Here is a 14070-nt window from a genome sequence, read left to right as displayed (position 1 = left end):
CTGCACGACTTGTCGGGTGTTCGAGGAGTGCTGTGGTGAGCATCTTCAACATGTGGCGAAATCAAAGTGAAACCATGTCCAGAAATCTTGGGATTGGGCAGCCATCCCCTATTACAGATGTTGGATGTTGTAAGCTGGGCATACGGGTAAAACAGGACAGGCAACGAACTGTGGCAGAACTAACATCAGACTTAATGCTGGACAGGGTACAAGTGTATCGAAAGACACAGTGCACCAAACACTCCTACTGATGGACCTCTGCAGCTGACGACCTATGCATGTGCCAATGTTAACCCCACGACATCAGCACCTATGACTGAAATGGGCACATAACCATCGATGCTGGACATTGGTGCAGTGGTAGAACACTACACGGTCTGACGAATCGCGATATATTCTTCATCATACCGATGAGAGGGTGCAAACCTATTGTCTTCCAGGGGAACAGTTCCTTGACACCTGTACTGTGAGACAGAGACAAAGTGGTGGCACCTTTATTATGCTCTGGGGAACATTTATGTGGACATCCATAGGTCTGGTGGAGCTCATGCAAGGCACCATGACCACCAACGAATATCGTACACTGGTTGCAAACCACATACGCCCCTTCATGATGATCATGTTTCCCAATGGCAGTGGCATTTTTCAACAAGATAATGCACCATGTCACACGTCCAGGAGTGTGATGGAGTGGTTCCAGGAACAGTGGTGAGTTTCAGCTGAAGTGCTAGTTCCCCAACTTGCCAGATCTGAAACCAACTGGAAACATCTGACGTGATTGAACATGGCGTCAGAGCTCATCGCTCCCCTCCCCAGAATTTATGAAAAGTAGGTGATTTGTGTGTGCAAATGTGGTGCAAACTCCTCCAGTGACCTACCAAGGCCTCATTGCTTCCATACCACAACACGTTGCCACTGTTATCCAAACCAAAGATGGACGTACCGGCTATTAGGTAGGTGCTCATAATGTTCTGGACGGTTAGTGTACATTTTAGCTTTGAGCCATAAGGCCTTCTCCGGAAGTAGAAAACACACACACACACACATTCACACAAGCACAACTCACACATACATGACCACTGACCCTGGCTGCTGTTGCCAGATTGAGTTGTACTTATGCATGGTAGGGGTAAGAAGAGGCATTGGTGAGGAATGAAGGAACGGGGATAGCAGGGTGGTGTGGGAGAATGTTTAGTGCAGCTTGTTGGAGTGTGCAGTTGGGTGGGGACAGAGGGGGGAGGGTAGAAGGTTGGGGTAGGAGAACATGTGATGCAGCTTGTGGGAGTGTGTAGGGTGCAGGAGTGTTGTGGGGACAGCTTATGGCTGCTAGATGCTGCTGGTAGGTTTGGGGAACGGGGAGCAGGGGTAGTGAAAAGGAGAGATATTGAAGGTGAAAAGGACTAATGGGTGATTTCATGAAACGGGAGGCTGTGTTATGCTGGAGTAGGAGCAGGGAAGGGGATAGGTAAGTGAAGGACAAGGACTAGCAAAGTTTGAAGCCAGGGGAATTTCAGAAATGTATGATATATTGCAGGGAGAGTTCCCAGCCACACAGTACTGTAAGGCTGGTGTTGGTAGGAATGATCCAGATGGTGTAGGCTGTGAAGCAATCATTGAAATGAAGGACACTGTGTTGGACATCATGTTCAGCAACTGGGTGGTCCAGCTGCCTTTTGGCCCCTGTCAGGTTCCAGTCATGTGGACAGACTGTCATGCCCACCTAGAAAACAGCACAGTGGTCGCACCTTCATTTGTAGATCACACAACTGCTTGCACTGGTAGCCCTGCCTTTGATGAGACATGAGATGCATGTGACAGAAATGGATAGGTTGGGGAGGAAGGATGTATGGGAGAGTCTTGAATCTTGGTTTATTGCAGCAGGATGCTGCCTTTCACATGGGCATGAATAGCAAACTGTCTGTGTGCATGAATGGCAAATGACAAACTGTGGCCAAGAGACAGCTAGAACACCCAATAGCTGAACATGCTGCCCAGCACAATGGCTTCACTCCAATGATTGCTTCACAACCTTCACCATCTGGATCCCACTACCAACACCAGCCTTACTGAATGGGAATTCTCCGTGCACTATATTGTACATTTCCATAGTCCCCCTGACTCCAGCCTTTGTTAGTCCCTGTCCTCCACTTACCTATCCTCTTCCCTGCTCTCGCTCCATCACAACACAGCCTTGTGTTCCACCAACACACCTGCTAGTCCTTTTTCCCTTCAAAACCTCTCCTCCTCCTCTCCCACCTGCCCCCCCCCCCCCCCCCCCCAAACATCCCGACTGCATTTAGCAGCCTTACCCTGTCACCACCATGTCCCTGCATGCTCTTATAAGCTTCATAGCTGCACTACATGTGCTCCCACCCCATACTGCTATTCCCCCACCCCATGCCACCTCCTTCCTCCTGCCATTGGATTGCTGATCTCATCATGCACAATTCCAACTCAGTCCAGCCACAGCAGATAGAGACAGTGGTTATTTGTGTGTGAGTTGTGCTTGTGTGAAGGTATATGCATGATTTCTACTTCAGAAGAAGGCCTTCAGCAGAAAGTTACAATGTTTAGCAGTGTTTTTATTGCGCTTGTTGGCAATTAGACATCTCCTCAGTTCAGTATCACTTTGAAGAAAGCTTGAACATGTAATATATACTGACTAATAGTAAATTCACCCAGAGCTATTTGTGTTAAATCTCAAAACTAATTTGTCACTCACTGGGGAACTGACACGAGTTCCACTTCTCTGGCTCAGATTCTGGATACACTCTTGACAGCACAATACTACAGCTAATTGTTACAACAGACCAGTAAACACAATGTCTCACATCAGCATGAACTTAACATGTAATTACAACCAATATATGTTTGTGTCAGAAAGATTCATGTTGTATGGGAACAAAATTTTTCAACAATCTACCAGATGATTTAATGTGTGTACTGAAAAGTAAAAGCATCTGAAAAATCTATTAGAAAATATCTACAGTACCACTGCTTCTATTAAGTAAGTGAATAGACAAACATCAATACATATAATTCGTAACACTTAGGCGTACATATTGAGGTCACCAAGGTCTCGAGGTAGCATCTTTGATGCTTAATCAAAACATCCTGGGTCCCAGGTCTGATCCCAGTCACTACTTAAATCATGAATACATCTCATCAGTATGGGCAGCCAAAGACTTTTGGATAAAAAGTTACCCTCATTCTGTGTCAAAGAGGACAGAGGACCAGAAACAGACTCAGACCATCCTCTTGACCTGGGGTTGAGAAACTGTACCAAAAAGGTAGAAGAATATGATCAAAAGTATGAGGATGCAGTAAGCAATGAAACCAGTGCATTACATATGCATGTTGTGTGTCCACAGCACATGTGGTCTGTAACTGAAAAAGTTTCAAGATTATCCCTCCATTGGTCAAAGACTCCGGACTAGTCCCCTGCTTGGGCCTCTTGGAAGGGACTGTTAAGGGGGGAGTGACCATGAGAAAAAGATTGAATAATTAACAAAAGTAAGAGAGAGGAATGACAGGAGTCTGAATGTGGAAGGGAAGATAGAAAACCTGAACAGGGAAATGCAAAGACTAAATCTAGTTTTAATGGGTCAGAGAAGTGAAACGGAAAGAACACAAGGGTTTCTGTTCATATAAATATGAGGTAATATCAACAGCAATAAAAACGGTATGTTATGATTAGGAGAGCAGGTGTGAGAGTGAATTACTTTTAACGGTTCAATGATAGGATTATTCTCAAGAGAACTGATACCAAGTCAACACCAACAATACATTCCAATATCACAAACAGAAGATGAAGATATAGAGAAAGTATATGAGGATACTGAACACGGGATATGAAAATTAGTAATCATGGGGGCTGGCATGCTGTAATAGGGGAAGGCATAGGAGAGTTTAGGCTTGTTAGTAGTAATGAGAGAGAAGAACAAATAATAATTGTTCTGCTCTAAACTTCAATTGGAAATAATGAATATGCTGGTCAAAAATCACATACTGATATTATGAAAAGATACCAGCTGGATTACATCATGGTCAAACATAGGTTCTGAAATCAGATATACAATTGTAAGATGTATCTAGGAGCAGATATAGATTCTCATCACAATTCAAAATGACAAAAATTAGACTGAAGTTTAAGAGAATCATCCAGAAGCATCAGAGTAGAAATAAGTGAGGTTTTTGAAGTTTTCTAGGCTGTACATAGTGTGATAATGAAAACCACAATAGAAAGTTCGATTTATTAGAAATGGAAATCTGTAAAAAGAGCAATCGCGTAACTGAAAAACTGTGAAAAAGCTTTGGATAAGAGAAGAAATATCTCAGCTGATTGACAAAACAAGGAACAACAAAAATGCACAGGAAGAGATAGATATACAGGAATGTCAGTCACTTAAAGATTGAATAAATAGGAAGTCAGGGAAACTAAGGTAAAAATGACTCCAGAATAAATGTGAAAAAAATAAAAAATAAATGCTCATCAGAGGGACAGATTTAGAATACAGAATGCAAAGGGGATAGATAACATGTAGGTGAAAAGAGTGCACTGGCAGTCTCTGCGAGGGGGAGGAACTGTCTGATGACACAAGAAAAATTGGGAGTCAATATATGGGTGACATAGGCAATCTGTTACAACATTCACAGCTTAACAGAGTTTTAGAAGACTTGTTATCAAATGAGGTAGAAAGGATAAATGACACTCCTTTGCAATTTCTAAAATCATCTGGGGAAGTGGTGTGTAGAATCAATGAGACTGGGGACACACCATCATACTTTTGGAAAAACATCATCCACACAATCCCAAATACAGAAAGGGCAGATATGTCTACGAACCATCATACAATCTGCTTAACAGCTCCTGCATCACAGTTGCTAACAAGAATAATATACAAAAATAAGGAAAAGAAAATTGAGGATCTCTTAGATGACAATCAGTTAGGCTTTAGGAAAAGTCTACATTTATAGCACTTGGAGATTTTAGGAAAACTTCTGACATGTGGACTGGACAGTATACACTGAAGTCCTACATGTTACTCAATCTGTCCACTGAGAAAGTAGTAAAAGAAACCAAAGAAAAGTGTGCAGTAGGAATTATAGTTCAGGAAGAAGAAATAAAAATTTTTCAAGTTTACTGATGACATTATAATACAGTCAGAGACAACTAAGGACTTGAGAGGGTAGTTGAACAGACTAGATAGAGTCTTGAAAAGAGACAATAAGATGAACATCAATAAAAGTGAAACAACATTAATGGGATGTACTCAAATTAAATCATACAATGCTGAGGGAATTAGATTAGGAAATGAGATGCTAAGAGTAGTATCTGTATAGTGCTATTTGGGCAGTAAAATAACTGATGATCATCAAAGTAGGAATGATATAAAATGCAGTCTGGCAATATCAAAGAAAGCATTCCTGGTAAACATGAATTTGTTAACAACTAATATAAATCTAAATGTTAGGAAGTTGTTTCTGAAGGTGTTTGAGGTGCACTCTCTTGTGTGAAAGTGTAACATGGACAACAGGCAATTCACAAAAGAGAGAACAAAAGCATTTGAAATGTGGTGTTATAGAAGAATGAGGAAGATTAGATGGGTAGTATTCCAGTATATTAATGATTTCTACATTTGCACCATCTAACTACAACTGAATGAAACACAATTTTCAGGCCATGTGCGTTTCACCCTTATTCTCTGCAAGCCAGCTTCAGTGGCCTGAAGTATGTATGTATTTTTACTACTTAGTTTTTATTTTGGGGAAATGTACTGATAGGTTATAAACAGTTCTGGTGGTTGGTTTTTTCCTATGGTGTAGTAATGTTTTAAATTCTACTTGCAGGTTGTGTGGATGATTTGCTATATGTTATGTTTCTGTTCCATTTTTGGTGCTGTTCCTCTTCTTATAATTGCCACTGGTGTTTCTGTTTCCCACATTTCACAGCACTGAAACTGAATACTTGTTTTGATGCAATGTTTTGGTTTGTGTTGCTGACTGTCAGATGTTATCGCCAAAGATCGAATGTTATTGTCAACTTTTGAGTGTAATTTTTGAGATGTCTGTGATCTGCTTGTGTGTGTGTGTGTGTGTGTGTGTGTGTGTGTGTGTGTGTGTGTGTGTGTGTGTGTGAAATAGTATTAGTTTTGGTGATATTTTTTATTATTAATAATATTTGTGTGTGTGTTTAAAAAAAGAAAAAGAAAATCAAATCAAATTTCTTGACATAAAAATGATAAAAGAAAATGGTAAACATACATTTAACAGCTACAGAAAACCAACAGCCACAGACACAATAATACATGCCACATCTAATCATCCTCACAACTAGGAGCTTGCAGCACTAAGACATATGTTACATAGATTAAACAGGATCCCACTCAACAAGAAAAACTATGAAAAAGAAATGAGCAACATCATACAAATAGCAAGAAATAATGGATACAACACACATATAGTAGGTGTTGTTGTGGTCTTCAGTCCTGAGACTGGTTTGATGCAGCTCTCCATACTGCTCTATCCTGTGCAAGCTTCTTCATCTCCAGCTAACTACTGCAGCCTCCATCCTTCTGAATCTGCTAAGAATATTCATCTCTTGGTCTCCTCCTATGATTTTTACTCTCCACGCTTTCCTCTAGTACTAAATTGGTGATCTCTTGATGCCTCAGAACATCTCCTATGAACCGATCCCTTCTTCTAGTCAAGTTCTGCCACAAATTCCACTTCTCCCTAATTCTGTTCAGTACCTACTCATTAGTAACATGATCTACCCATGTTATCTTCAGCATTTTTCTGTAGCACCACATTTCAACAGGTTCTATTCTCTTCTTGTCTACACTATTTATTGTCTATATTTCACTTCCATACACGGCTACACACCACACAATTACTTTCAGAAAAGACTTCCTGACACTTAAATCTATACTCGATGTAAACAAATTTCTCTTCTTCAGAAACGCTTTCCTTGCCATAGCCAGTCTACATTTTATATTCTCTCCACATGTAGTACACAGTATTCTCTCCACATGTAGTACACAGAATAAATCAAAAAATAAAAACACAAATACAAAACAAACACAACACTTTCAGAATACAAGATAATTCACAAGCTACAAACTCACAAACACACACACACACACACACACAAATGACAACATCTGTTGGAATTGTGTGAACAACATATTTCGTGTGAGACGGCAGAAAAGTGCATCATGTGAAATATAATAGACCTCTCTGGTGCTACTGTACACTCTGAGTTTTATGTGTGTGATATTATGTTCCTTGGTTGGTGCGTTCAATGTATTTTTACCTGGAAGTGCAAATATAGTTACTGAAACTAAATATTTTTACTCACTATTACCTATTCAACTGTGTCGACTCTAAATGGTTATGGGCCATTTGGAATAAGTATATCCATAATATAGTAGTGAGAAAATATTGGAAAAGTTCCAAGTAGTGCACTTGCGTGAAGTACAAGTTATCCTTACAAGACGAATTCAATTCTTTTTATTATTCTTTGGTATTATTCTGTATGTTAACAAAGATCAAAGTTACCATTAAAATGAATGTGGCACAAGTTCCACAGATTGAAAGACTTATGGGTCACGAAAATTATGCAACATGGAAATTTGCAGTAGAAGCGTATTTACGTTTGGACGACCTATGGGATGTGATGCATGGGACAATGAAATCCACAAATCACAATTATTCAAGTAAAGACAGGAAAGCAAAATCAATGTTGATTTACTGGTTGACTCAGTGAATTATGTTCACGATGAAAAAGCTGCAACAGCGAAAGAAGTCTGGGACAAATTACGAAGTGCATTTGAGGATGGAGGTCTTACAAGGAAAGTAGGATCATTATATGAGTTAATTACCACTCTGTTGCGCAAATGCCGGAGTGTAGACGAATACATCAACAAAATAATAGCCTTGTCAAACTGGCTGAGAAACATTGGGTTTGAGATCACTGACGAATGGGCAGGGACACTACTGTTGGCAGGACTGCCCGAAAGGTATCTGCTTATGATTATGGGGCTGGAAAGCTCAAGTGTACCTGTCATGGGTGACAGTGTTAAAGTGGAAATCCACAGGATGTAAAGAGTACTTCAAACTGTCGTTTACTGGAGAAGCAAACTGCATCTGTCCTTTATTCAAAAAACAAAAGGAAGAAATCAATGAGATGCTATAGATGTCGGAAGAAGGGGCACATTGCATCTCAGTGCAGAGAAAAAGTAAACCCAAAGTCAGACACGCAGCAAAAGAGGAACGTTGCCGATAGCCCAGAGAGAGGGACCAATAATAAAGGTAAGGAACTCGCAGGTTTTTATTCTTTTGAAAGTGTGGGAAATTGTCAACTGGAATGGATTTTAGACTCTGTGGTGTCACTGCCACCACACTTGCTAGGTGGTAGCCTTTCAATCAGCCGCGGTCCGTTAGTATACGTCGGACCCGCGTATCGCCACTATCAGTGATTGCAGACCGCGCGCTGCCACATGGCAGGTCTAGTCTAGAGAGACTCCCTAGCACTCGCCCCAGTTATACAGCCGACTTTGCTAGCGATGGTTCACTGTCTACATGCGCTCTCATTTGCAGAGACGAGAGTTTAGCATAGCCTTCAGCTATGTCATTTGCTACGACCTAGCAAGCCGCCATATTCAGTTACCATAATTACTTCAAGAATGTATATTGTGAATCATGTACCGTCAAGAGCGACGTTCATCATTAATGGATTAAAGTTAAGTATCAAACTAATTATGTCCGCTTTCTGAATTCTCATTCCTTGTCATGTTCCAGACCTCATGTCAGTATAGTTCTTCCCCCTTCACGCCAGCCTGCATGAGCTACAACGCGTGCACTTCGGCCTCCACTCATAACACGGTGTTGGCTCTTCTGCTAACACAAAAGACTCAAGTGCATCTGGGCATATTGTTAAAGACAAATCTCTTCTTTATGATGTTAAAGATAAGACTCATATGGGAAAATATACTGTTGATGGGCAGCAAGCTCCAATGTCATTTGACTGGGAAACTAGATCTACATGTAAGTGTAAATGGTGAACCCAATATAGTTACAGCATATGATGTTCATTACGTAAAAAATGTTGCGACTAACCTACTGTCTGTAGGGGAAATTGTCAAGGAGGGCAATACAGTCACTTTTAACATGCGTGGAGCAAGAGTAATCGATGAAAATGGTGAAGTTATAACTACAGCAAGTAGTGAAAGGGGTATTGACAGTAAACACAGAAATGTTAGTCGTTCAGTATACCCAGTGGAAGGTTTTTTATGGCACCGCAGACTTGGACACCTAAATAGAAAGAGTATGTCTTTATCAAGAGATATGGTAAAGGGAATAGGACCCTTGTGAGATATGCATAAAAGGAAAACAAGCAAGGCTACCTTTTGAGACCAGTCAAAGTAAATCTGCACAGGTCTTACAGTTAATCCATACATATGTATGTGGCCTGATGGAGTGCGAATCCATAGGTGGGAGTTATTATTTTCTTACATTTATTGATGATTATTCACAATATACTCATGTTTATTTTCTTAGTTCCAAAGACCAAGTAAGTGACACTTTTGAGGAATATCGTAATATGGTCAAAAGGTGGACAAGAAAGAAGATTAAGATCATTAGGTCTGATAACGGCAGAGAATATGTTAACCAGATATTGAAGACACTTCTGACAAAAATGAATGGCAGAGAATATATTAACCATAAATTGAAGACACTTCTGGCAAAAATGGGAATCAGCCATCAAACTACCACAAGGTACAGCCCATCTCAAAATGGAGTTGCTGAGAGGGCTAATAGAACCAGTCGAAAAAGCAAGGAGCATGATAACTGATGCTGGATTATCAAAAGACTTTTGGGCAGAGGCGGTATCAACAGCCGTATATTTGAACAATAGATCGCCTACAAAAGCAGTGAGAAATAGAACCCCCTATGAGATGTGGGTAGGAAGGAAACCTGACCTAAGGAATATAAGGGTTTTTGGGTCTGATGCAATGGCGCACATTCCAAAACAGCTGAGAGGAAAATGGGACCCAAAGGCAAAAAAGTATATTTTTTCAGGCTATTGTGAGAATTCAAAGGACTACCAATTAATGGATCCATTGAATAAAAGGATAGTTACAAGCAGAGATGTAGTATTATTTGAAAATAGAAAGGACTCTGAAGAGGGCAAGACTAATAAGTTAACTGCACCTATTTCCAAGAGTGAAACCTTATGTGAAGGAAGAAAAAGTGAAGAAAAGGAAGAGGACAGTCAAAGGTAAATGGAGACTATTTATAATGGCAATGAGTTTGAGGATGAACAAAATGAAGAGAACAATGTAAGGCATTCTTCTCGCGTACCAAAACTGAAAGAATATCCAGATTTTGAAATGTATGCAGCCCAGACTTTTAATGATGAGCCAGCAACACCAGAAGAAGCAATGAGTGGCCTGAACTCTCAAGAATTGATAGAAGCGATGGAGAGGGAATTGGAACATTTATCTCAGAACAAAACCTTTGAATGGGGAAATACGACAGCAGATAAGAAACCATTACTGGCAAGATTGGTATTCACTTTGAAGAGCCCCAAAAATTCATCACCATGATATAAAGTACGACTTGTAATATTCACGAAAACAAGGGATAGATTACAAAGAAAATTTTTCACCTGTAGTCAAGTATGCCTCACTGAGATACCTTTTAGCCTTGACAGCAAAACAAAATTTAACAATTCATCATACGGATGTAAAAACAGCATATTTAAATGGGAAATTGGAGGAGCAGATATATGTCATTCCACCAAGAGAAGTTATGAAAACCAGATCAGAAAGGGTAAAGATTTGGCTTTTGCAAAAAAAGTATTTATGGACTTAAACAGAGTGGACATTGCTGGAATCAATGTCTACATAAAACTCTAATAAATATGAATATGAAGCAATCTAAGGCAGATTCCAGTATAAACTATAAAAAGGGAAGAAAAGGGGTATTAATAATGGCAATATGGGTGGACGACTTCTTTATACTGGCTGAAAACAAAAGCCAAATAAGAATTTTTATGAAACACCTGCAAACCAAGTTTAAGGTACATGATTTTGGAGAAGTTAAACATTATTTAGGTATGCAGATCACTAAGGATGAAGAGAGACAAGAATTGAGCATAAATCAATCATCATATACAGAAAAAATTTAAAGAAAATTGGCATGAGTGATTATAAACCGATAACTACTCCAATGAAAGTAGGAGTGAATTTAAATATAAATGAGACAGATGTAGAATGTGATAAGAATGTTCCACATTTAGAAGCAGTAGGGAGTCTGTTATATTTGTCTCAAACGTCACGACCTGACAATGCTTTTGCCACCAACGCAGTGAGCAGATATCGAAGAGACCCAAAGGAAAAGCACTGGAAAGCTGTGAAAAGGATATTCCGATATCTAAGAGGAACTTCAAACCACAAATTAAGATAACATAGAGAAGGTAATGCAAAACTAAAATACTACAGTGATGCAGGCTGGGGGAGTGAATTGGGAGATAGGCACTCCACTACTGGCTGCTACTTTAAATTAATGAGGGGCCTCATTTCATGGTTCTGTCAAAAGCAAAAAAAACTTTTGCATTGAGTACCAAAGAGACCAAGTATATGGCGTTATCTTACATCACACAGAAATCATTGTGGCTAAGATTAGTAATATGTGAAATAGAACCTAATTTAATCGTGGAACCTAGAACGATCTTCTGTGACAACAAAGGAGCCATTAACCTAGCTAAAAATGATGTCACTAGTCTTAGCATAAAACATATTGATATAAGGCACCATTTTATTCAGAACCACATAGAGCGAATTTTATTCAGAACCACATAGAGCGACAGAACGTCGCTGTGGACTACCTGCACACAGAAGACATGTTGGCTGACCTTCTGACAAAACCCTTGGACAAAGAGAAGTTTGAAAAGACTGTGGGGCTATTTGGTTTATCTTGCAAAGTAAGCCACAAAATATACGTTCAAAGGGGGGTGTTGGAACTGTGTGAACAATATATTTCATGTGAGACAATGGCAAAGAGCATTGTGTGAAATATAATAGACTTCTCTGGTACTATTGTATGCTCTGAGTTTTATGTCTGTAATATAATGTTCTTTGGCTGTTGTGTTCACTGTATTTTTAACCGGAAGCGCAAATATACTTACTGGCACTAAATGTCTTTTACTCACTACTGCTCATTCAACTGTGTTGACTGATAACATCACACAGAAAAGAAGCCGATGGTATGCTATAATTTACACACATAAACTAACACAGAGGGTGGCAAACACACTAAAGAGACAGGGCTTCCAAATAGCATACAAAACTGTGCAAACCCACCAATCACACCTAAGCCAACCATCTACCTAGAGAGATAAATTCAAAGGATCAAGAATATATATAAACTTGAATGTCAAAGTTGCGATGCAGTATACATAGGCATGACATGCTGGAATTTTAAAACACAGCACAAAGAACATATCAAGTGTTGAAAGTACGAAACAAACCTTTCCACATTTGCAGAACATTAAAAACACCGTAACCACCATCCTACAAACATGGAACAAGAAATGCAAATCATGAGAATAAACAACCATGACAAATACCTTATACAAACGCAAAAAAAACTTTCACATCCAGAAAGCCATCACTGAAAACAAACATGTGATAAATGAGCAAACACACATCAATACAGACTCCCTACCACAATTGATTATAGAAATGATACAAAAAAATCATCCCTCTCGCACATATAGCCACAAAAAAAATCTCTCTCTATCTCTCCCCCCCCCCTTTTTTTGCATTCTGATCACACACACACACACACACACACACACACACACACACACAACCACACACACACATACACACAAGCACATCACAGATGTCTCAAAAATTGCACTTGAAAGTTGGCAATAACATTCGATCCTTGGCAATAACATCTGACAGTCAGCAACACAAACCAAAACATTGCATCAAAACCAGTGTTCAGTTTCAGTGCTGTGAAATGTGGGAAACAGAAACCCCAGTGGCAATTATAAGAAGAGGAACAGCACCAAAAATGGAACAGAAACATAACATGTAGCAAATCATCCATACAACCTGCAGAATTTAAAATATTACTACACCATAGAAAAAAACCAACCACCAGAACTGTTTATAACTTATAGATACATTGCCCCAAAATGTAAACTAAATAGTAAAAATATATACATATTCCAGGCCACTGAAGATGGCTTACAGAGAATAAAGGCGAAACGCCTATGGCATGAAAATTGTGTTTCATTCAGGTGTAGTTAGTCAGACCAAATGTAAAAATCATCAATATACCATAATATTACACACAACTAACGAAGACAGGACAACAAAAGTTGAAGATATAAGGCATGTAGATCATGTAACAAATGAGGAGGTACTGAATCACACTGAGGAAAAAAAAATAGCATAACTTGAGTAAAGGAAGGGGTCTAATACGAAATAACCTGAAGAATTGTGGAATTGTCTATTTGACAAAAGAACAAAGCTGAACAGTAGAAATGTGGAGATGATGAGGCTTTCGCAGAATAGACTAGCTTGGATAGCTGCAAAATCAATACAAATTCATAGGATTTGTCTCCCTGGAGGTGAAAAACTGTAGGGAAAGACTGAGACTGGAATATATCAAACAAGTAACTGATGAGATTGGGTGTATGTGATACTCTGAGGTGAAGAGGTTGGTAGAGGAACCTTGGGAGAGAGAGAGAGAGGATGTCAAGTCGAGTGCCCTGTGCTGCAGCCTCTTTTTATCTTGTGGAAAGAGACTGGTACTCATTCAACAGCAGACTGAGAGGATTTGGCAGGAGGGGGCGCTGGTGCCATCTGCACCCCTCCTCTCTCCCTGTCACACACACACACACACACACACACACACACACATACACACCCGCACGCACGCGCACACACACACATTAATTTTGCCAAAGGTCATGTTTATGTTTGTTTTAGGAGCAGCTGGGAGCTGATAGGTGGTTTCTACGTTTGCATGCTTTCCTAGCTTTGTCAA

At 39.7% G+C, this 14070-nt stretch overlaps 1 protein-coding gene across 3 annotated transcripts in view; it reads right to left on the bottom strand.

Moving 5' to 3' along the window:
- Positions 1-14070, bottom strand: part of LOC124784441 (ankyrin-1-like) — a 310421-nt gene that overhangs the window by 229163 nt on the left and 67188 nt on the right. The gene's annotated exons all lie outside the window — the stretch shown is intronic.

The sequence above is a fragment of the Schistocerca piceifrons genome, chromosome 1, assembly GCF_021461385.2.
Source record: "Schistocerca piceifrons isolate TAMUIC-IGC-003096 chromosome 1, iqSchPice1.1, whole genome shotgun sequence".
Lineage (NCBI taxonomy): Eukaryota > Metazoa > Arthropoda > Insecta > Orthoptera > Acrididae > Schistocerca > Schistocerca piceifrons.
This window is presented reverse-complemented; position numbering and strand designations above follow the sequence as displayed.